Below are 26,519 nucleotides of genomic sequence, written 5' to 3'. Positions count from 1 at the left end.
CATGTGTAGTTTTGTAGCCTAAGATCATACTAATAAATTTGACATTGATATTCATTACATCATTTACCCTCAGTGATCTCTTGTCGAATGTTGCACTAGTTAGATCTATCACTATGTCATTTGAGACTCTCTTGGTTTTGTCAGGTGTGTTACCGATGGAAGGTAACCGTGTTACTACTTTGACAACTTCCTTAGTAATCTTGTGAATAGAGTCCAACCAAAAGAACTCACCATGAACCCCGCTTAGCACAATTCTTATGATATCCTTTGGAAAATCTGGGATACCAAGAATTTTTGTAAAACCTAGGGTTTCTATTATCTTATGTTCAGTTTTGACATTTCTAGATTCATCACAAATTATAGATTTATACATGTTTTTGATTTCATCATCGCCCAATTCCTCTATATGACAATGTATATACATTCTAGGGTCTTCAGCATAAACTACTCCTTTAGGGATTTGGGAGAATGCACCTATGTCATCATCTTTCTTAGCAATTTTAGGAACCAATTTGAAGACAGGTCTAGGGCACTTAACTACCTCAACAATAGTAGGGTTTGCAATGAATTTAGGAGTAGATGAAGAAGCCATGGATATAAATACCTTTATCTACCTTAAGGAATGATTGCTTGATGAACTACTTTGCTACTTTGCTTGGAATGCCCTTGCTCAAGATTTTCGCGCTCTCGAAGATTTGAATGCTCAATGAAATGAAAATGAAGTCAAAACACTTGTTTTATAATGTTATTTTCTTCACCTGCCACATTTAATGCTTGTCGGTTAAGTCACAACTTAACTTATCTATCGGTAAAGTAGTAATCTCAACTTCTTACCATCAACTGAGGGAATAATAGCATGTTTCACATTTAGTTGCTAAACCCTCAAAGGATTTTCCTTCAGTCAAATGAAGAGTCTCTTGTTGGTGGAGTGTTACTGTGTTATGCCAATGGAGGAGTATTCCCATCAACATTCTGTTCTGATTTTCTGATCCATTGTTTTGAGAATTCTTGCTTTACCTCTTCAACCTTTTTTTAACCTTTCAAACTAGGACTTTTGTTATTTTCCAGTGAGGACTTGCTTCTACAAAATTTAGCAATGTGTCCAATCTTGTTACAAGCATAACAAGTCACATTATTTTTCTAAATAGCTTTCCCATATCCTATGCCGGTATGTGTTCTGCATTGATTAGATAAATGTCCAAATCTTCCACAAAAATAACATCTTACATTCTCCAATTCTCTGAATTGTTACCAACTTTGTTGCATTTAAAACATTGACTGGTGGGTGTATTGGTGTTTTGGTAATTTCTAAATCTACACTGATTTTCTCTATGACCATGCTTGTTATAGTTAAAGCATTTGCCATTAAATATATAAGAAATTAGTTTCCTTACCAGTTTTCTATGATCATGTGTGTTTGTAGTATCGAAGCTTTCACCATCTTCAAAGCCAAGGCCATTAGTGTCACCATTAGGTTTCTGATTCTTCAGCATGTCACCAAGTTCTTCTGAGCTTTTCTTGAATTTTTCCTTGTGCTGATTTGCAGTAGCTAGTTCTCTTTCCAAGATTTCTTTTTGTCTCATAAGTTCATTTGAGTCATTTTGTGTATGCATGAGATCTATCTTCAACATATCATTTTCATAACTAAGTCTCATGTTTTCATTTGTAGAATCATTCAGTCTTCTAGTGAGATCTTCTTCATTTTTCTTCCTATCTTCAATTTCATTACAAAATCTTAGTCATATCCTGCATCTCATTCTATGTTGTACTTATCTCCTGTCTTAGTTTGTTTACCATATCATTAAGAGTTTCCTTTTCATCTCCCTCTTTCTACATCTTCTCACAAAGTTCTCTTCTTTTATTCCTTGCTAGAGTGTAATTCTCTTGAAGTGCTTGAATGATATCCTGGGCAGCTTTTAGATCATCTTCAAGTTTGATATTGTAAAGCGGAAAAATCGAACCCTAGTCGTTCTCCCCTCCCCAACTCCGAGGAGGGAGAAGCGAGAGTCACTAGGGTTGATGGTTTTCACTTAGGAGGGACTTTACATTCAAAAGAGGGGTTGAAACCCACAAGATCCAATCCCATGCAATGCAAGATTGGATTCTATATGAGTTTCAAGGGTTGTGATAGCAAGGATACCCTCTTTTGTAAAGAATGTAGATGGAAAGATTGAACTAGGAATGCATAGAAAGTGAGAAAGATTCGGTTATAAACTGAGTTAGGGATATAGGATGAAGCTGCGGACCTGGAATGAGCAATAAAATGTCGAGACGGCGCTGTCCTACAAATTTGAGAAAAAGTTGACGTGACGATGGCGCCCGGCATGCACACGGTCCTCCGAAAAATCCGCAAAACGAACGGGGATCTGCTCATCTCTGCACAAGGATTCCAAATCTTCAATTTCAGCTGCGTACCTGCAACCTACACATAGAAAAGCGAAGACGATTGGGGGGTTAGGGATTAGGGGTTTGCCCTTAGGTCAAACCCCAGTTTTGGAATTAACCAAGACATGAGAAATGTTGTAAATGTAATGTAAAACAAGTACTAATACCTTGTTGTAAGGATGTTTGTATCCTTATATGCGAAGGTATAGATGTTGTTGTTTGTTGTATGTTGTATGTTGTAGCATGTAATGTGTTGTAAGCGATCTCCTCTTCAATGGTTGAATCCTTGTCTTGAATGCAACACTTAACCTTGAATGGAGACTTAGAATGATCAATTGCTTGAAGGAATGCTTGAATGCTTGAATGCTTGAATGTTTGAATATCCTTTTCACCTTTTTTCATCATCCTCTTCCTCAAATGAGAGAGGAAAAGTAGTTTATATACTTGCCAATTAGGGTTAAAAGACTGATTTTCCCGACCTTAGGCCGACCAGGAAATGTTATTTTCCAATTTGCAAACAAAAAGGCCTGAAGTCCCATAGGAGACCGGGCCCAAAATAGGGCCAGGGACCAGGGCGCTGGGCACCATGGTCTTGGGGGACCAGGGCACTGGGCGCCCTGGTCCTGAAGGACCAGGGTGCTAGGCACTCTGGTCCCACCTCCCGAGATAGCAGGGTGCAAGGAGGATCAGGCCAGGGTGCTGGAAAAATGCAGTTTTTGGTGTCATGAGCAAGTTTCGGGGTCTCCATTCAGGTTTAGTGTTGCGTCACCATTGTGAAGACCCAAATGTAGTCGAAATTGCAAGTGTCACAATTTTAGGACGCTACATTTAGCCCCCACTTTAGCGGGAGTATAAGCGTACGCTCATACTTCTGGTAAAGTACAAGGAAACAACATTGAAAAACTTTCACCGCGTCAAGGAGGCAAGATACACCAAGCCCCCAGTGGACTAAGGATCTTACGACTTCGATTGACAAGGTAAAAGGGAAGATCACGAGGGAGAACCATGACTGTCAGTAGCAAGGTTCCCTCACTATGAGTCATGCAAGAAAGATATCAAAAATTTTCAAGGCAAAGCTAAATTTGTCAAGAAATTTTCAAGTATCTTGAAAAGATATGAATAGGATGTATGCCCCCCTACGTTAAAGCGATCGCACATGCCTCACTGGGGGTGATTGCTTTAAGGTAACGATACATATAAGAAAATGAAAAAGGGAAAGGAGCACGTTATCACAAGGATTTAGCCCCCAAGTGTGAGATAAGCCCAAGGATAATAGACACAAAACACAAAGCACAAGGTGACTTTGCTTTCCTCGAGGTCAGTATGCTGTATGATAATTCATGTATATCATATGTATGTATGCATAATTGTTCTTCATTCCCCAATCAAGGAAGGTCACCTAGAAGAAGGGAACACATGTGTCTTTTGAGTCAACATGAGAGAGATCGAGAGATCTCAATGCTTTGCATCGTCCTCAAGTAGACAACACTAAGGACAACAAATAGAAGAATGAGAATAACACATAGAAGAAGTAACGAAAGAGAGGAGGAGAGAATCTGCTATGCTAATGAAACTAGTCTAGCACATCATCTACCCCCCGATCTTGCTGATCAATGTTTCGGGAAGGCACGGAACATGCTAGAGGAGGAACATCCAACACAGCAGATGGAGCTATCACAAGATCCAAACAAGGGCTATGTTCATATCCCAAGCCGCGGTGTTCTTGTCTAGGAGCTAGGATAAGTGCTTTAGAAAATTCGTTAGATAAATGGTTATCAATATCAACAAGTTCATATTCACTATCAGAATGAATAGGAGAAGTAGCATTTTCATCATGAAAAACATTTTCATCTATATCATCATCAAGATTTATAAAAATAGGATCTTTAACTCGCACAGGATCAAGACCATCATGCATCTTATGTTTAGGAGATTTTGGCTCAATCTTCGGTTGAGGAGAAAATGGAATAATGCTTGTTGAAGGTGTTTTTGGGGATTGCAAAGTTTGAGCTCTAAGATGACACTTTTGCCGGCATTCACGTGCAGAACGATTTTGTCTAGTCTTAGTAGGAAGTTGAGAAGATTGAGGAGGAGGAATGTTCTCATCCTTATCACTTGGGTGTTTAGGTTGTGGTCTCTTAGGCTGAACAATAGGAGAAGAGGAAGGTCTCTTCTCTCCATAAGAGGAAGGAGGAGGAACTGCTCCATATAAAGGAGGAATATTTGGTTTTGGAAGGAGACCAAGTCCATCATGACGAGGAGGGATAGGTCTACTTTTAGGAAGTTTATTAATCATAGGCATAGTCACATCCATAGGGATGGGTTGGGAATCTTCTTGAGGAAAGACATTAGTTTTATCTTTCAAAGGAAGAACTTCCTTCTCAAGAATGATAGGAATGTCAAGTTTGGGTGTTCTAGGTTCACTTAGAGATAGGATCATATCTGTTTTCCACTTTTGATAAGATTTGAAAAGATGATCACTTCGCGGAGGAAGAGATTGGAATTTTTTAGGCCAAAAGTAATCAAGAGGAACGCTAGAAGTTCTTTCAGTTGGTTTAAAGAGACTATGATTGATAGTAACAACTTCACCATTATGGGGAAATTTCAAACACTTGTGAATAGGAGAAGCGATAGCTTTCATGGAAGATAGCCAAGGATAGCCTAGCTTCACACGAAATTGTTCGGATGATGGAATAATAGCAAAGTCCACATCAAGGGATTTGTTATGGACCTCAATAGGTAATGTAATAGAACCAATTGCAGGAGAAGAAAATGCATCAAATAGTTTCACAACCACATCTGTTTTGTCATAGATAACTTGATTCAATTGCAAAGTAAAAAGAAATTCTTCAGTAATGACATCAACCATACAAGAAGGATCAATAAGCACTCCACAGCAAGGTGTGTTCTTGACTTTTGCAACTATATATAAAGGACCATCAGGTGCCCTGATAGTTTCACTGGAATCAAATGTGATGGAAGGTTCTTTAGGGATTTTCTGCTGCTCTACAAAGTTAATCACATTCGGAGTCATGGACACAAGATCATCAGGTGAGACAGAGGAATCAGTAGTATCAACCGCATTAGAGGTATGAGAAGGTAATGGATCAGTGAAAATCTGAAGATTTTGGTTAGGAAGAGCTACAGATTTGTTGCCTTTATCATTCACACCAGAAACAGAGATAGTATTATTATCAATCAAATCTTGAATCTTCCCCTTTAAAGAAAAACATTTTTCAGTATCATGCCCAGGTTGACGATGAAATTGACAAAAAGATTTGTTATCAAAATAGGGTGAATTAATCTTTGCAGGATCAATTTGCCTTATAGGAGGAAGAGTAAGCACATTTTGTTCCAATAACTTATTCATAATACTATGCAATGATTCATTCAAAGGAGTAAACTTTCTTTCTCTCTTGAAAAACTTAGAAATAGGAGACACACCTGATGCTGCATTCACATTGTTGTTGATGATGTTTTCATTGAATTTAATGGACTCTCTGTTCGGTTTAAACTTCCCAAATGGTTGTTGACTACTATCACCCTTATCATTCGGATTCATAGGGTGTGATTGTTCCATTTGACTCACAGTCAGTTGATAATTGTGAAGAGTTGCGCACAACTGTTGGAAAGAAGTAAACTCAGAAAACAGGAGTTTTTCTCTAATGTCTTTTTGTAAATTAGAAGTAAAGATTCTTTGAATATCATTGTCAGGCACTAGAAAGGAAATTTGAGCATACAAATGCTTATAGCTACCAATGAAATCAGTCACTTTTTCTTTAACACCTTGTTTACAATGCATTAAATCAATCAAAGTAACTTTAGGACTTATATTGTTTTGAAATTGTTGAATGAAAGCATTTGCAAGTTGTTTGAAAGAAGTAATAGAATAGGAAGGCAACGAGCAATACCATTGTAGGGCTTTGTCTCTTAATGTTCTAGTAAACAATTTTGCAAGCAACCTTTGGTCATAAGCAAAATCAGTACATATTGTTTGAAAGGTCTTAACATGTGTTAGAGGATCACCCTTACCATTATAAAGCTCCAAATGCGGAATTTCAACATGTTTAGGGGGAATAGCTCGAACAATGTCAAGAGAAAGTGGACTCGCAACATCAAATGTGGGCACACTAAACTTAGATTGATTCATAGAGGCAATTTGTTGCTGTAAAGAAGAGACAGTTTGTGCAAGATTATTAATGGTCGCTTCAGTCGAAGAGTTCATATTAGACGTGTTAGATTGTGATGGAGGTGTTATGTTATTGAAAGAAGGTAGAGAGTAAGATGGTGGGACACTATGATAGTTAGTCATAGGAGATGATTGGACAGGAGGAACACTACAAGGAGGAATGGAATGATTAAACGAGTTGCCCCATTGCGTCATGTTCATTTGTGGTGATATAATAGGAACACTCATTGAAGGAATGAATGAAGAAGTTGGATTGAATGAAGGAAGAGGGTTAATTGAAGAAGAGGGATTGCCCCCATGACTGGTGATCATAGGAGGAATGTCTTGTGTTGAAGTAGTCGTTATGTTTGATGTAAAAGTAGGTATACTAGCAATAGGAGTCGTCAAAGGAATAGAATGATTGTCTTGAGTAGGAGGTTGTGTATAACCTAAGGTTTCGGCACAAATTTTCATAGGCATCACATTTGAATCCACAATGTGTGCAATACCACGCAAAATATCAATTCCATTCTTATCACTTTGAAGCATACGTTTTAGACCCTCAATTAAAGGAAGAGCTTGACTATCAGGGTATTCTTGAGACATCCATTGTCGAAAATCGTCAAATTGGTTATCCAATTTTGAAAATTGTTCTACAAAAACCTCATGGAGAGCTTCTTCATCATTAAGAGGATTAGAGGAATTACCCATGTCCTCGTTAAAAAGACCATTCAAATTAGTTTCCATCTCCTAAGTAATTAAACCTTGGAAAGACTTAATTCTTAGGCTTCGTCTAATGGGAATAGTGTAAGTAGGACTTATTGTTGTAAAACTCATGCACTAGAGAGAGAGAAGATTTTGAATTTTTAGAGGTATCAAATTTCAGTAAAACCAGCCAATCTTCTAGATTTAAGCTGTTAAATACAATCAGGACAATCTCCCGAAATTTCGGAAAAAATGTCCGGGACCGTGGCGCTCGGGGTGCACACGGTCCTCGCAACTTTTTTCGAAATTTGCAGGGATGAAAGTTATGATGATTTTACAGCTAACCTAAAAAAATTGAGTGATTTTATGATCTGTAGATAGGCCAAATTAAAGTTGCAATCTCAAAATTGAACCCTACCAAGATTGTCGAAAAATGCAAAATTTGAATTTTGAAAAAGAGAGGGAAACTGAAATTTTGAATTTTATGATTTTAGAGGGAATACCAAAAGCAATGCAAGTTTTGAAATTTGAAAATTGACTCAATTTCACGCAAAATTCAATTCTGAAAGCAAAAATCAAAGTTGTTGTAATTAAGCACTTAATTTCAAAAGTCACAAATTGCAAAAATTTGAATAAATCACTGAAATTTCGAATGAATGCTAACACACTTTTCAGATTTAGGACTGTAAGAAACACAATTTTGACACAAATTTCAATTTCAATTTCAACAATTTTTGAATGATTAGAAGCCTCAATCCAAGCAATCACTAGACCAACTTTGACTATAATTTTGAAGGTGTTAAAATTGATAAAATCAGCCAAAATTCTGGATTTTAGCAGGAAAATACAGTAAGATCTCGCTCCCGAAATTTTGGAAAAAATGTCGGGGACGATGGCGCTCGGAGTGCACATGGTCCTCGCAACTTTTTTCCAAATTTTCAGGGATGAAAGATATTGTGATTTTATTGCGAAATCCAAAGTTACAGCCGATTTGGAGGTGTTTTGATCAGTGAAATTGTCAGACAAAGGTTGAATCAAGAGGGTTTCAAAAATTAGGGTTTTGACACTTAACCACTGAATTTTCAAAATCAAAGCACAAATATGAATTGATAATTTGTAATAGAAGGGCAGATCTGAAACAAGCATCAACAATTAAACATTTCACAAGTTTAATTACTTAAAAAGAAAATTTAGGGTTTTTATGCAATTAACCTCTAAAATTTTGCCAAAGATCAAACATGGAAATGTAATCAAGGAATCCAACTTTCAGATCTAACTATGAATAATCAGAAAGGATGTTCACGTCGGGTTCACCAAAATGTAAAGCAGAAAAATCGAACCCTAGTCGTTCTCCCCTCCCCAACTCCGAGGAGGGAGAAGGGAGAGTCACTAGGGTTGATGGTTTTCACTTAGGAGGGACTTTACATTCAAAAGAGGGGTTGAAACCCACAAGATCCAATCCCACGCAATGCAAGATTGGATTCTATATGAGTTTCAAGGGTTGTGATAGCAAGGATACCCTCTTTTGTAAAGAATGTAGATGGAAAGATTGAACTAGGAATGCATAGAAAGTGAGAAAGATTCTCTTATAAACTGAGTTAGGGATATAGGATGAAGCTGCGGACCTGGAATTAGTAGTAAAATGTCGAGACAGTGCTGTCCTGCAAATTTGAGCAAAAGTTGAAGGGACGATGGCGCCCGACGTGCACACGGTCCTCCGAAAAATCTGCAAAACAAAGGGGGATTTGTTCGTCTCTGCACAAGGATTCCAGATCTTCAATTTTAGCCGCGTACCTGCAACCTACACACAGAAAAGTGAAGACGATTGGGGGGTTAGGGATTAGGGGTTTGCCCTTAGGTCAAACCCCGGTTTTGGAATTAACCAAGAAATGAGAAATGTTGTAAATGTAATGTAAAACAAGTACTAATACCTTGTTGTAAGGATGTTTGTATCCTTATATGCGAAGGTATAGATGTTGTTGTTTGTTGTATGTTGTATGTTGTAGCATGTAATGTGTTGTAAGTGATCTCCTCTTCAATGGTTGAATCCTTGTCTTGAATGCAACACTTAGCCTTGAATGGAGACTTAGAATGATCAATTGCTTGAAGGAATGCTTGAATGCTTGAATGCTTGAATGTTTGAATATCCTTTTCACCTTTTTTCATCATCCTCTTCCTCAAATGAGAGAGGAAAAGTAGTTTATATACTTGCCAATTAGGGTTAAAAGACTGATTTTCCCGACCTTAGGCCGACCAGGAAATGTTATTTTCCAATTTGCAAACAAAAAGGCCCGAAGTCCCATAGGAGACCGGGCCCAAAATAGGGCGAGGGACCAGGGCGCTGGGTGCCATGGTCCTGGGGGACCAGGGCGCTGGGCACCCTGGTCCTGAAGGACCAAGGCGCTGGGCGCTCTGGTCCCACCTCCCAGGACAGCAGGGTGCAAGGAGGATCAGTCCAGGGTGCTGGAAAAATGCAGTTTTTGGTGTCATGAGCAAGTTTCGGGGTCTCCATTCAGGTTTAGTGTTGCGTCGCCATCGTGAAGACCCAAATGCGGTCGAAATTGCAAGTGTCACAATTTTAGGACGCTATAGATATTCTTCAATTTTTCTGCATCATAGTCTGAAAGAGCTATTTTCAATTGTTCTCTTAAGTTATCCACCTCTACCAATGTCAAGATCTTCCTCAAGTTGTTAGGCTTTGAAAAATAGAGGACCACACTCTGATACCAATTGTTAGGATTCCCAAAGATACTAAGAGGGGGGTTGAATCAGTATCTAACCGATTTATTAATTTACTTGAATTAAAACATGTAAAGCATGTCAATACAGTGTACCGGTAAATAAAAAGTAATGTAGTAAATAAGAAAAACAATAACCACATGAAGAGCACACCATAACATAGTAGTTTAATGAGGAAACCCGGTGTGGGAAAAACCTCGATGGGATTTGTGACCCACAATATTCACTTACTGGCCAATAAGGGAATATTACTACTACAATAGGGGCCTGCACATGCAGGAAGGCCAAGTGCCTAGAGCTCACCACTCAATTACAAAAGGAAGTCACACTGACTTACAAAAATGGATTATAATAATCCAATGTCTTGTACTACTTGAAAATAGCATTTGCTATTCCAGATCCAGTACTGGTTTTAGCTCTGCTTCATACATAAACCCTTAACCTATAATTCACATATTAGGTCTACTTTATTTCACCTATATCCTTATTACAAAATGTTCTAGAATGATCTCATACATATATGAGTCATATTAAAACTCGCCATGTCATCTTACAATGATTTTACAATTAATTTACAAAATATATTATCAACAAAATTCTTGTCAGCCAGGGTGCCAGTATCCTTCCTTTCTCTGCCGGTGTTCTGTGTGCCAGTGTAAAGTCTGTCATTGCTAGTGAGGGTATATTGTCTTGCCGGTATCATATGATTACAAGGTTTCCATCAATGATGAAACCTTCAATCACCTACAATTTCTCATTGGAGTGTGCATTTTCCAACATGTGATCCATGTACTTCTCCATTTGTAGTAGCTTCTCACTAGCTGCTCTAATCATGATGTTGATTGTTTGCATTACATGTTCTTACCATGTCCATCATTTTGTCACTATTGGAACTTTGTATATAGTTATTCTTAGATACTAAAATGACAATGATAGTGACGAAAAAGTTTCTTTGTTTTCATATATGAATGTGCAAAATTTTATTTTCTATGAGAACTTTAGAAACCATGGCTACTATCTTGAACTTGAGGGTTGTAACTACCTATGTTGATTGCTCTGTTATTTTCTTGGAAGATTATCTTTGTCACTATACATAGGGCTAATGAATTATGAGATTATGTCATTGAGATAGTGTATGACATTCATTCTGATTGATTTGATGTGAATATAGACTATGAAATATATGTTAATTCTGCTCTCAAATTAACATATTTTCCCTTCTACAGTATCTCAACTTCTACAATTTTCGGTGTATACTTTGTGTATTTTCTTTTGTGACTGTTCTAAACCACCATGTCACTATAAATTATGATGTCTTTTTTTTTTAATCACTATTTTTCATTGTATATTGCTCACCATGATTTGTTATCACTATCATGCTTGAACTTGTCATTGTGTATACCACTCATTTTCCCCTATCATGATGTGATTGATTTTAAACTAAAAGGTTTCATGAAAAATAATATCATGTCCCTTTAATAGTTTAATATTTTTTCTCTGATTAACATGAGTACTTGGAGACTATTTAAGTCTAGAGTTTCTTTCAAATGGATACTTTGATAACAAATACAAAGATCAACACCAATATTTTTCTTTTAAACCTGATTATTCCTTTGACAGGACTCTAGACTTAAATATCCTTAGGGGAAGATGAAGCAATTGTAAATTTTACTTGCATGTTGAGCTCAACCCTTGTGGGAGCCACACTAACCCCACATGCTTACATTGATCATGATCAATTGAATCTGCACATGACAAGAATATATTAGCAATAAAATGCCCCCCCCTTTAGTTATGATCTTGAATTTGGTTTTGATAATGATGCACCTAGGAGCTAGCATATGCATGCATGTGTGAATGTACATGTGTAGGGTGTAATCACACATTTCTTAGAACATCTATTCCAACTTATTATCCTCAACTATGTAGGAAATTGGAGGACACCTAGAAGCAAGAAGTTGGTCAAGAAGCAAAGGAGAAACATACCAACAGTACCAGTCATTTAGGAAATGACTAGTTACCTCCTATACATGCTTCATTTATTTATATTTACTCATTTATGCATAGTTTATCTTTTCTTTGTATCATATGAACAAAGTTAGTCTCACAACTTTTTGTGTAAGACACATGTATTTATCACATTCAATAAAGATTATATTTTTTTTTAAAGATTTGAAAAAATCTTTATGTTTTATTTTCATGTATGATTGCAATGCTTTCAATACTTCTATAATCTGGTAAAAAAATTCACTTGAATGACCAAAATCTACCTAGGAGTTTGAATAAAATGCACCATTAAATCTTTGAAACTTATATGGCTCTACCTTATTGAGCCTATAGGTGAAAATCTAGTAACAGTAACTTTCCATCATACTTACTAGCCCCCTTAGGAAATCTTTGAGCAATAAGGGCTTCAAGCTCACCCAATTCTCTTTCTTTCTCTTCCATCTCTCTCTTCTCTCTTTCAAATCTGGATACCCAAGGCAAATAATTTTCTAATTGATTCTATGAAGAATGATCTTATTCCAGTCATCTCCAAGTTACCTTCAGCTAAGGAGATGTTCAAACACCTATAAGGAATGTACTAAATCAATAACATCAGTCGAGCACTTACTCTAAGGCAGCAAATTTTTCAAATCAAGATAAGCAAGGGAGATTCAATCATGTCCTTCTTCATGAAAATTTCAGAATTGAAGGACCAACTCGGCTCCCTTGGAAGTAAAGTAGTGGATAAGGATATTGTCATGATTGCATTAAATGGTCTCCCTAATTCTTGGGATCCATTCATTCAAAGCATAAGTGGAAGAGTTGAATTTACCTCATTCGATCACCTTTGGTCTAATTGCATTCAAAAGGAATCTTGACTACCTGCAAGAGGAATGCTCAAGGGAACTCATGGAGGTGACCATCATGTGCTTGCATCTCAACATGTCAAAAGAAAGGGTGATCATTAGAAGAAGAACAACCTCATAAGAGATAGAGACTTTTGACCTACTATTGCTTATGATTCAAGGAAGAAGCCAAGGGATCTTTCACATATCCATTGCTTTAGATGTGATAAGTTTGTACACTATGCTAAAGAATGTTAGAATCTGCCCAAGAAAAGAGAAGCGAACCTGAATGAAGTTGTAGATTCGAAGGATAACGAAGACTTCCTCTTCATTTATGCCTTATTCAGTAATATGCCAACTGACAACAACACTTGGTTGATAGATAGTGGTGCATCCAAGAATATCATGAGATACTAAGAGAACCTCTCAGAATTAATGGAGAAAGAGTACAATCTTCATGTGGTAATTGGTGATGATGCCCGATATTCAGTAAGAGGTTTTGGCAATACTTCTTTAAATTTAGAATCTGGTATCTCCTTGCATCTTAGTGATATTTAATTTGTTCCTGGAATTAAAAGAAATTTAATCTCCATTTCTGCCCTAGAAGATAAAGGTTATCAAGTAGCATTTTGTGAGGGTAGAGTACTTGCATGGCCTAAGAAATCTAGTTTCAAATCTTCTCATGTTATTGAAAATAGATATGATAGTTTGTATAAGCTTTCAACTAATCTCATTCTAGCACTCATTCATGAAGCTCCTAAATCTAGCGAGCTATGGCATAGAAGGCTTGGCCACCTTCACTTTTAGGCACTTCCCTCACTTGAAAAGATGGTTAAAGGTATGCCTAAACTTAGTCATTTTCATGATGATACTTGCAAAGGTTGTGATGCTCTGTAAAAAGGATTAGAAAATCTATTTGATGGCAACACACACAAGAGCACAAGAAACAAACGTTAGTGTTAGCAACAAAAGATTATCCTAAACAGGCATATTAAGAGAGATATTAAGCATGAAATAGAAAGCATACAAACATAAAATAGATAAACTATACTCCTTCAAATGCTAATCAAGATGCTCATAGTTGCTCCTCCCTTGTTCCTCTCCTCTCCAAGTTCCACATGAGTGTAGCTCTCAACTTTTAGCACTAGCCATGGATGCCATAGGAGATTCAAGATGGTTGGATGTGATAAACAAATGCTATGCAAGTGTAGATAGTGATTTTATGAAAAAGCTCTATGCTAATACCAGTATAACAACAATACTCTAATGCTTCCTTCTTTGCTTGAGGAGAAGGGTTCTATTTATAGAAGAAATAGCAAAATGAAGGGTTAACATTGAGCAATCTTAACAAGGGTTGGGATTGAAAGATATTCAATCCATGTGAGACTTTCAACCCAATCCCATGTTGACAAGTGTCACCATGAGGAAGCTTGAGAGGAGAGATAAGGAGCATTAAATGCTTGAGGGGACATGATGGTTACCCTAGGGGGTTGGGTTAGGGTTAGGTTAATGGATATTCCTTTTATCCAAGAGATAAATGAATGTTACCTTAGTCAAAGAAATAAATGATTTGAAGAGACCCATGAGTCAAAAGGATGGTTAAGTTAGAGGAAATTCTCTAACCAAAGGTAAAAGGTGAGTTAACCATAAATGGTTATGTAAGAGCCTTTAATGATTTGGAAGATTTTAGAGGTTAACCATTTGAAGACATAAAGCCTTAAATGCCTTTCAAAGACTTTGAGGGCTTTGAGAAGTGGCTCCAAGTTGCTTAGGAATGTGACAATATTTAGGGGATAGATTAGGCTAATTAGGAAGGGGTTAGAAGAATCTAGAAGGGGGTTAGGATTGCAAGTGGGTTTTGTAGGAGAATGCAAGTGGGAGGAATTTTGGGATTTTCAATTAAAATTAAATCATTTATTTCAATTAAATGGTGTAATTTGCATTTGGATGGATATTTAAATAAATATTAATTTATTTAAATGTGAATGTGAATTTTGGATTTAAATAAATCTTAATTTATTTACATGAGAAAAAGGAAGATAAAGCATTTAAATGCTTGAAAACTTTGAGGGAAACCATTAAAGGCTTAAGAAGACTCTAGAAATAAGCTATTAAGTTGAAGACTTTAATGGAAACCATTAAAGGATTAAGAAGACTACAGAAGGAAGCCATTAAGTTTGAAGACTTTAAGGGAAACCATTAAAGGTTTCAAGTGAGAGGGGATAAATAGGATTTTAAATAAATAATTTATTTAAAATAGTTGTGCAACTTGCATTTGTAGGAAAATACAAGTGGGTGGAGGATAAAGGTGATTTAAATAAATGATTTATTTAAAATAGTTGTACAACTTGCATTTGTAGGAAAATACAAGTGGGTGGAGGATAAAGGTGATTTAAATAAATGTTAATTTATTTAAACGTGAGAGGTGGGATTTTGGGGGAATTTAAATAAATATTTTTTTATTTAAATGTGAGAGAAGATTTAATTAAATAAATATGATTTATTTATTTAATTAATTGTCTAAATTTGTTAAGTGAATTAAATCAAATAAATTGAATAATTTATTTAATTAATAGGAGAAGAGGGTTAAGATGAATTAATTAAATATATTAATCTAATTAATTATTGGTTGATGGTTAAATAATCAAATAAATACTAAATATTCATTTAATTAAGTGGACAGATTTATGTGACTACAGGTTGTACATTAGGTAAGAACACTAAAAGTCCATTTCATAAAAGTGAAAATAGAGCTAAGGAAAAATTAGCACTTGTTCATTCTGATTTATGGGGACCCATGTTTGTTCCTTCACCTAGCGGATTTCTATACTGTGTTACATTTATATATGATTTTTCTAGAAAGACCTAGATTTACTTTCTAAAATCTAAAGAATCTGATGAAGTGCTAAGTAGCTTTAAAGAATTTAAATACCTAGCTGAAAACATGTTTGGTAAAAGGATTAAAGTGTTAAGATCTGACAATAGAGGTGAATACACCTCAAGTAGTTTCAATGAATTTTGTCTAGAGAGGAATTAAGGGGTAATTTTGCGTTCCCTACAATCCTTAGCAAAATGGTGTGGCTAAATGAAAGAATAGAGTCATGTTTGAAGAAGCTAAAGCAATGACTCATGATCAAGATGCATAGACTTTCTTTTGGGTGAAAGCATCAAAGACTGCAGTATACATTTAGAGTAGATGCCCTCACTGTTTCCTGAAGAACATGAATCCTGAAGAAGCCTTCATTGGAGTCAAATTGGATATCAGCCACCTAAGGATTTCTGGAAGTCTTGTCTATCTTCATGTGCCAAAGGAAAACAGAACTAAGCTAGAGCTATCCGAGAAGAAAGGTATCCTTGTTGGATACAATGAATCCTCAAAAGCATTTTGTATCTACATTTCAGGACAAAAGTATATTGAGGTAAGTAGGGATGTTACGTTTGAAGAAAATATTGCTTTTAAGAAATCTAAAGGTTGCCTTGTCAATAATGATAGAGATGTTAATCATAATCAAAACATGGATATTGATACCCTAAGATTCAAAGGGAGTCTATTGAGTCTCCCGAGTCTATTGAGCCACCCGAACCTATTGAGCATGGTGATCCTCTTGAGCCTCTGGATCAAACTAATGGACCTAGAGATATTGTAGTTAGCAAGAAAATGCCACTTTGGGTTAGGAGCACAATTCAAGAAGAAAAAAAGTTTTTAGCTCCTAGTGGCACTTTTAGAGAAAGTAGGAGACCTCAGAAGTTCTCCAACTATGTTGCACTGATGTGCAACATCATTGAGATCGAACCATCCAACATAGAAGAAGTTATGAACCAGCAAGCATGGAAACTAGCAACGGATGAAGATTACCAATCCATCATCAAGAATGATGTCTGGGATATTGTGCGTAGACCTAAAGGTAAGTCTATTGTTTCTTCTAAATGGTTGTTTAAAATTGAACATGTTGCTGATGGTAGTATAGAGAAATATAAAGCTAGCTTTGTAGCTCATGGTTTTTCTAAAAAGGAAGGCAATGATTATGAAGAAACATTTGCTCCTATTACTAGGTATACTTCCATTAGAATTATTATAGCTATAGTTGCAGCTAAGGGTTGGAATTTACATCAGATGGATGTAAAGACTACTTTCCTTAATGGTGTCATTAAAGAAGAAGTCTATATTGAGTAACCAAAAGGATATGAGACTCACAATAAAGAAACTCATGTATGCAGATTGAAGAAACCTCTTTACGGCCTCAAGAAAGATCCTCAAGCTTGGTATGAAAGAATTGATAAATATTTAGTTAGTTTAGGGCTTTGTAAGAATGATGTTGATCGTAACCTATACTTGAAAGTATTTAACGGTGAAATGCTAATTCTAGTTTTATATGTGGATGATTTATTTCTAACTGGTGAAGATAGTCTCATCATTAGATGTAAGAAAGAATTAGCCAATGAATTTGAAATGAAACATCTAAGTTTAATACATTACTTTCTAGGGTTAGAGGTATGGCAAAGATCTAATGAAATTATGCTTCGTCAAGGAAAAAATACCATTGATATATTGAAAAGATTTGGCATGTTGGATTGTAAAACCATGCTTACTCCTATGGAAACTAACTTGAATAAATTGAGTTTATCTACAACTAACTCTGATTTTGTAGATCCATTGGAGTACATGAAGTCGATTAGATCCTTGATGTATCTAGTTAACACTAGAACATATATTTGTTATGCAGTGAGTGCCCTTAGCCAGTTCATGAACAAGCCGAAGCATGTTGATCTTGTTGTAGTCAAGAATATCCTAAGATATTTGCGATGTATAGTTGGATATGAGTTGAAGTATCCAATCAACACTATCATCACCTTGGAAGGCTACTCTGATTCGGGTTGGGTAGGAAGTGTAACTGATAGAAAGAGAACTTCAGGAATTTGTTTTAGTTTAGGTTTTGCCATGATTTCCTGGGCCAAGAGGAAACAGTCCTTAGTTGCATTGAGTACTGTAGAAGCTTAGTACATTGCATCAAGTGTGGTGACAAGATAAGCAGTTTAGCTTCACAAGCTTCTTGTTGGGTTGTTTGGACAACCTTGGGAACCCTTAGTTATTTATTGTGACAATCAGAGTTATATTAAAATGTCTACTAATCCAGTGTTTCATGATAGGTCAAAACATGTGGAAACTCATTGGGTATGTGCACCAAGTTGTGTTACCAAAAGGGGGTCTTAAGATGCAACTTTTTTTTTTCTTTTGAAATCAGTAAAGTTTGAACTTCAATGACAAATTGAAGATAGTTACACTCCAAATTTGAAGATGCAAAAAAAACAAGAGTTAGGGTGCTTTGAGTCTAATTTCTAAAATACTAATTTATTTTGAAAATGGTGGAGATTAAGAGCTTCAAAAAGGGAGGCCACAAAAGTGGTCCCGTTTTTATGCAAAAAACATAACATAGCGTCTACTGTGGCCCCCCTAAAATGTTTTTAAAAAATTTGAATTTTTAAAATCACTTCAGTGAGAAATTAGCTAACACCTTGTAGTTTATGCAAGATTTTTCAGATAATTTTTGAATCAGTATATGATTTTTTACTAATTTTCAAAGTGGACACGTCCTGAAAAACATAAATTGAGCATGCTCCCCCCTAAAAGCATTGATAACTAATAAAAATTCAAAACCTTTTTTTTTAATTTGTGTAGAATGGAGTCTAGTTTCTAAAATATAAGTTTCTTCAAAATCCAATGAACGTGTACAAAATTATACCCAAAATAGTGCATGTTGGTTTTCAACCAAAAATGGAAACACTAACAAAATAAACTATAGATGAAAGCCTTAATGAAATCAAATTATGAAAAAATTACATGCTTGAATAGCTAAGAGAGAGATTGAGGTTGTTATGGTGTTTTTTTTAGTTTCATTGAAACATGTGCAAACCTGATGGAGAGCATGGTAAAAAATATGTGAAATTTTTTAATCTTTTGATAAAAACATGTCTTAGGCTTGAAATGGTTGTCCAACCCTTTGGGTTGGAAGCCCAAGTACAATCCAACCCAAAGGGTTGGTGGTTTCCAATCCAAACCATTTGGCAAGCACTAAATATGGCGCTCACCAAATGCAAAATTTTAAATTTTCACATTTGGTGCGTGCCAAATTTGGCACTCGCCAAATGTGAAAAGTCAATTTTTTGCATTGGTGCATGCCAAATGTTCTGCATTGTCCAATGTGAAGGTTTTGTGAGTGTGTAGATTTTCCAATCTAGGCACAAGTTATATCCACCCTCAAAGGAGAATATATACATGAAATATAACATTTAGGTATTTATAATTTAAGTTATATTTCATGTATATATTGGTAGGATGTTTGAGAGTGGTTTCAACTCTATAGGACTAATAACATAGATTCTAATTTTAATAGGATCATATAAAATTCCAAACTTAGTCAAATTTCAATAATCAACATGCTCCTATTAGCATTCTTCGGCTATGTATCTCACTCTCTTTATCATCCCCAAACTCTAGACCTATCTCCATCCCTCTCTTGTCTCTCTAACTTCTCTCTTCCCTCTCTAGGTAAACCCAACTTCTCTACCTTTCATTCCTTCCTTAACCCTATATCTATCCTTGACTCCCTCCCTCTCTTTTCTTCTCTCTCATTTTCTTATTATTTCACTTCCATCCCTCTCCATTCTCTTGGTCACTACCTATCCATTCTATATTCTTTCTCCCCATAACTAGGTCACTTCCTCCATCCCTATTCACCTTAGTACCTCTCCCTTATATTATTACCCACCTCTCTCTTCCCCTCTAGGTATCTCACCTAATTAATTGTCCACCCTCTATTTCTCTCCCCCCATCTCCATATTTCTATCCCTCTCCCTTACCCCTATACATTTATGAACTCTCTCCCTCTATTCTCTCTCTCTAAACATATATATCTCCTCATTCCTTAGGTTTATGAATCCCTCCATGTCTACCTCTCCATCCATCCCCTCTTAGTCATCTCTTTTCTCTTCTATCTATTTCCTCTCTCCATTGTTTAGGTTGTCACCTCTCTCTCCTACTCTCTCTACCTCCCTCTCTCAAATTTGTAGGTTTCTCCCTCATTCCCTCTCCACCTCTATACTTATTGATTAATGTCTCATTAGGAACCTATCTTTAAGCCCCTCTATCTATCTCTCCTCTATCTCTCCCATCTAGGTATTTAACCTCTCTCTCATGCTCTACGTATCTCATCTCTATATTTATCCCCTATCTAGTTCTCTCCCTTCCTCTCCACCTCTCTCTCCATCACCCCTTACCCATCTCCCTTTATGAACTCTCTCCTTATCTTATCTCTCTCATCACCTCTTTGTCTACCAAAAACTCTAGACCTATTACTCCCCCTTTCTTCTCTCTATTTATTCTCTCTCCCCTCTCTAGATCTCTCCTATTCTCTCTCCCTCTCTCTCTCACCTTCCCTCCTTAAATCCATATCTATCCTCCCATCCCTCCATCTCTCTTCTCTTCTTATTATTTCTCTCCACTCTCTCTATGTTCTCTTAATTAATACCTCTCCCTCCTAACATCTCTTTCCATAGCTATTTTTCTCCTTCCCTCCATATTTACATATCTACATCTCCCTCTTTGTCTCTTAATCCCCCTGTATCTCCTTCACCTCTATCTATCCACCCTAGTTCTCTCACCTCTCTCTTCTTAGGTTGTAGATCTCTCTCCTCTCTAATTCTTTCCTGTCCACCTCATTACCCCTCTTTCTCTCTTTGTGAACTTATCTCTCTTATTTCATTATCTCTCTCCCTCACCTATCTACTCTTCCCTCTTTAGGTCTCTCAACCACTCCCTAACCACCTCTCCCTTTCTTTGTAGATCTCTCTTTCTCTTTATTCTTCCCTATCCCCTCTTTGTAGGATTTAGATAGGGTTCGTGGTATGGGGTCCAAGATTGATGGAACATTGTTTAGGGTAGATAGGGTTGAGGGTAGTGGTTGTATTGATACTTAGGACACCATATGACCCCTTAAGACACCATATGACCCCTTATAATGCCATTTTACCCCTTAGGATACCATATGACCCCTAACAACACCATATAATTTCCTAAGGGGTCATATGGTGTACTAACAGCTCATACGGCGTCGTTAGGGGTCATAGAATACCATAGGACATCATATGACCCCTAACAACACCATATGGTATCCTAAGGGGCCATATGGTGTCTTAAGGGGAAATATGGTCTTATATGACCCCTTAGAACACCATATGACCCCTAATGACACCATATGGTGTCCTAAGGGGTCATATGGTGTATTATGACCCCTTAGAACACCATATGACCCCTAACAACACCATATGATGTCCAAAGAGGTCATATGGTTTCCTAAGGGGTCATATTTTTTCCTAAGGTGTCATATGGTTTCCTAAGGGGTCATATTTTTTCCTAAGGTGTCATATGGTGTTTTATGACCTCTTAGGACACCATATGACCCCACACAACATCATATGACTCCTAAATACACCATATGGTGTCCTAAGTGGTCATATGGTGTCGTTAGAAGTTATATGGTGTTCTATGGGGTCATATGGTGTTCTATAACCCCTTACGACACCATATGACCCTGAACAACACCAAAATGGTGTTCTAAGCAGTCAAATGGTGTCCTAAGGGGTCATATGCTATTCTATGACCCCTTAGGACACCATATGACCCCTAATGTCACCATATGGTGTCTAAAGGGGTCATATGATTTCCTAAGGGGTCATATGGTGTCCTCAGGGGTTATATGGTGTTCTATGACCCCTTAAGACACCATATGACACCTTAGGACATGTCATATGGTGTCGTTAGGGGTCATATGGTGTCCTAAGGCATCATATGATATTCTATGACCCATTAGGACACCATATGACCCCTAATGACATGATGTCATCAGGGGTCATATGGTATCCTAAGGGATCATATGATGTCCTAAGGGGTTATGTGGTGTTCTATGACCCCTTAGGATACCATCTGACCCCTAATGATACCATATGGTGTCCTAATGGGTCATAGAATACCATATGACCCTTTAGGACACCATATGATCCCTAACGACACCATATGACCACTTAGGACACCATATGATCCCTAATGACACAATATTATGTCTTGAGGGGTCATACAGTGTCACAAGTGGTCATGTCATGTACTAGGATATTAAAAGGGGTCATATGGTGTCTTAGGGGGTCATAGAACACCATATGATGCCTCAGGGTACCATATGACCCTTTAGGAAACCATATGGTGTTGTTAGGGGTCATATGGTATTATATGACCCATTAGGATGCCATATGAACCCTTAGGACACCATATGACCCCTAACAACACCATATGGTGTTGTTAGCGGTCATATGGTGTCATAAGGGGTCATATAGTGTCCTAAAGCATCATATGGTGTTCTATGACTCCTTAAAACACAATATGACCCCTAACAGGTCATATGGTGTTCTATGACCCTTTAGGACACCATATGACCCCATACAACACCATATAATCCCTAACGACACCATATGGTGTCCTAAGGGGTCATATGGTATTCTATGAGCCCTTATGACACTATATGACCTGTAAGACCACCATATGGTGTCCTAAGGGGTGATGTTGTGTCGTTAGGGGTCATATGTTGTCGTTAGGGGTCATATTGTGTCCTAAGGGGTCATATGGTGTCTGTAGGGGTCATATGGTGTCCTTAGGGGTCATGTGTTGTTCTATGACCCCTTAAGACACCATATGATGCCTTAGGGCATGCCATATGGTGTCATTAAGGGTCCTATGGTGTCCTAAGTAGTCATATGGTATTCCATGACCTATTAGGACACCATATGACCGCTAACGACACCATATGGTGTCGTTAGCGATCATATGGTGTCCTAAGGGATCATACAATGTCCTAAGGGGTTATATGGTGTTCTATGACCCCTTATGACACTATTTGACCCCTTAGGACACCATACGACCCCTAATGACACCATATGGTGTCGTTAGGGGTCATATACTGTCCTAATGGGTCATAGAATACCATATGACCCCTTAGGAAACTATATGATCCCTAACGACACCATATGACCACTTAGGACACCATATGACCCCTAATGATACCATATTATGTCTTGATGTGTCATAGAACACGATATGACCCCTCAAGACACCATATGACCCATTAGAACACCATATGGTGTCGTTAGGGGTTATATGGTGTCCTAAGGGGTCATATGGTGTCCTAAGGGGTCATATGGTGTCGTTAAGGGTCATATGGTGTCCTAAGGGGTCATATGGTGTTATAAAGGGTCATATGGTGTCATTAGGGGTCATATGGTGTTCTAAGGGGTCATATGGTATTCTATGACCCATTAGGATACCATATGACCCTTTAGGGGATGATATGACCCCTAATGACACCATATGGTGTTGTTAGGGGTCATATGGTGTTCTAAGGGGCAATATGGTGTCATAAGGGGTTATATGGTGTTCTATGACCCCTTAGAACACCATATGACCCCTAAGACCACCATATGGTGTCCTGAGGGGTCATATGGTGTCGTTAGGGGTCATATTATGTCCTAAGGGGTCATATGATGTTCTATGACCCTTTAAGACACCATATGACCCCTACCGACACCATATGGTGTCCTAATGGTTCATATGTTGTCCTTAGGGGTCATATGGTGTCCTTAGGGGTTATATGGTATCCTATAACCCCTTATGACACCATATGACCCCTTTAAAGATATCATATGGTGTCATTAGGGGTCATATGGTGTCTTAAGGGGTGATATCATATTCTATGACCCATTAGGATACCATATGACCCCTAACAACATCAGATGGTGTCGTTAGGGGTCATATGGTGTCCTAAGGGATCATATGGTGTCCTAAAGGGTTATATGGTGTTCTATGACCCCTGAGGACACCATCTAACCCCTTAGGATACCACATGACTCCTAAGTACACTATATGGTATCCTAAGGGGTCATATGGTGTTGTTAGGGGTCATATGGTCTCCTAAGGGGTCATATGGTGTTCTATAACCTCTTAGGACACCATATGACCCCTAACGACACAATATGGTGTCCTAAGGGGTCCTCTGATGTCCTTAGGGGTCATATGGTGTCCTAAGGAATCATATGGTGTGCTATGACCCCTTAGGACACCATACGATATCGTGAGGGGTCATATAGTGTCGTATGGGGTCATATGGTGTCCTAAGGGGACATACAACACCATATCACTCCTTACGACACCATATAATGGAGATTTCTATAAATGGGAGGGATGGATAAGAGGAGAGATGAAAGAATAAAGAGAGAGAAGAATATGAGGGGGTTGAGGGAGAGGTAGACATGGAGGGACTATAATACCTAGGGAAGGAGAAGATAGAGATTTGGGGGGAAAGAGAGAAGTGGAGGAGCGAGTTCAAAAATAAATAGGGGTAAAGGGGGAGGGAGATAGATGGGGAGAGAGAGGGAGAGAATTAGAGAGGGGACAAATAGATAGGTGGGAAAAGTATATTGGGAAAGAGAGATGGGATACCTAGATGACAAGAGAGAGGAATGAGATAGATAGAGGGGGAGAGAGAGAGGTGAGTAATGAGACATGATGTAGAGGTAGATAGGTGGAGAAGAAGGAAGTGATAAACCTAGAGAGGTGAGAGAGAGTTGATGACCTAGAATGTAGAGACAGAGAATAAAAGACGAAGAGAGAATAAACAAGTGGGGGAGTGAGATATATATAGGGGTATGTATGGATGGGGAGGTTGAGAGGGAGAAAGAAAGAAATGAAGGGAGAGACCTAGAGAGGGGAGGGAGGGAGAAGAGAAATGATAGAAGAAAAAAGAGAGGAGTAAGAGGGGATGGATGGATAGGTAGACATGGAGGGAGTGAGAGACCTACGAAAGGAGGAGATAAAGTGGTTAGGAGAGGAAGAGAAAAGGAGGGAGTTCATAAAGGGATAAGGTTAAGGATGAGGGAGAGAGAGGTAGAGAGGGACAAAGAGAACTATAGAGGGGGCATATAGATAGGTGAGAGACCTAGATGACTAGAGAGGAGTGAGATAGATAGAGGGGGATAAAGAGAGGTGGAAAAGGAGACCTATATGAAAAGGTAGATAGGTGGAGAGGAAGGGAGGGAGAAATTTAGAGAGGGGAGAGAGGATGGGATGGAGAGGTAATGACCTAGATAATGAAGATAGAGAATAAGAGAGGAAGAGAGAAGATGGGATAGTGGGAGAGGGAGATAGAGAGGGAGAGAGGAAGAAACAAAGGTAGAGACCTGGAGAGGGGAGGGAGGGAGAATAGAAGAGATAGGAGAACAAAGAGATGAGTAAGAGGAGATGGATAGAGAGGTAGACATGGAGGGAGCAAGAGACCTAGAGAATGAAAAGATATATAGGTTTGGAGAGAGAGAGAGAGAGAAGAGAGGGAGAGAGTTCATAAATAGATAGAGGTAAGGAGAAGGGAGAGAAATGTGGAAAAGGAGGGAGACAACTAGAGGGTGGACAATTAGATAAGTGAGAAACGTAGAGGGGGAGAGAAAGGTGGGTAATAATATAGGGAGGAAGAGGTAGTAAGGTGAATAGGGAGGCAGGGACAACCCTACATATGGGGAGAGAGAGGATAAAAGGGATAGGTAGTGACCAAGAGAAAGGAGTGGGAGGGGAGAGAAACAATAAGAGAGTGAGAGAGAAGAGAGATTGAGAGAGTCAAGGATAGAGAAGTGAGAGAGACAAGAGAGGGAGAGAGATAGGCCTAGAGTCTGGGGAAGACAAAGAGAGTGAGATACATAGCTAAATAATGCTAATAGGAGCATGTTGATTACTGAAATTTGACATGTTGATTACTAAAATTTGACTAAGTCTAAAATTTAATATGATCCTCTAAAAACTAGATTCTACATTATAAGTCCTATAAAGCTATACTTAAATGTTAGCATCCAACCTGTAGGTTTGGACGACCTTTTCATGCAAATGATGCATTTTTATGAAAATATAAAAAGTGGCACCTTTTTGGTACCACAACTTGGTGCACTTACCCCATTATCACTATGTTAGTGATATGGTACAAAGAGGTGCCATTCAGCTGAAATATGTCAGTGCTAATGAGAAGATTACAGATCTTCTCACAAAAGCTCTAGCTCGATTGAAGTTTGAATACTTCATAGAGAGGCATGGAGTTGTGGAGAATGTAGCCTTGATTGAGAGGAAGTCTTAATCTTAGTGATGCACTAAGTTGCATCTTCCACCCTCTGTGGGAAATGCAAGGTGGAGTTACGCTCTATGGGCAATGCAAGGTTACATTGGATCCTTCTAAGGGAGAAGGTTGAGGTGAAATACCTCCTCCACCCTCTGCAGGCAATGCAAGGTGGATCCATCCTCTATGGGCAATGCAAGATGGATGTGATACAAAGATCCATGATGTGCCATAATCCTCCCTAGCTAAGAGGGAGTGTTGATATCCAATAGCTAGATTGGAGTATGTGTGAAATAAATATGAGTAAATATACCTACATTGGGCTGGGCCCAAAATTTCCTTTTTGTAACTTGTAATAGCATTCAAACTGGGCCCTTATTAGAGCTCTTAAATAAAATATAACGTGCTCATTGTATATTGTGATCAAACCCAAAATTGAGCGGTAAAGTTAAAAGTAAAAAATATAATTAATAGCCAACTTGGAAAATTGTAAAGGAT

This window comes from Cryptomeria japonica, chromosome 5, assembly GCF_030272615.1.
Source record: "Cryptomeria japonica chromosome 5, Sugi_1.0, whole genome shotgun sequence".
Classification (NCBI taxonomy): Eukaryota; Viridiplantae; Streptophyta; class Pinopsida; order Cupressales; family Cupressaceae; genus Cryptomeria; species Cryptomeria japonica.
The sequence above is the reverse complement of the archived record's forward strand: the minus strand, read 5'-3'. Positions refer to the sequence as shown.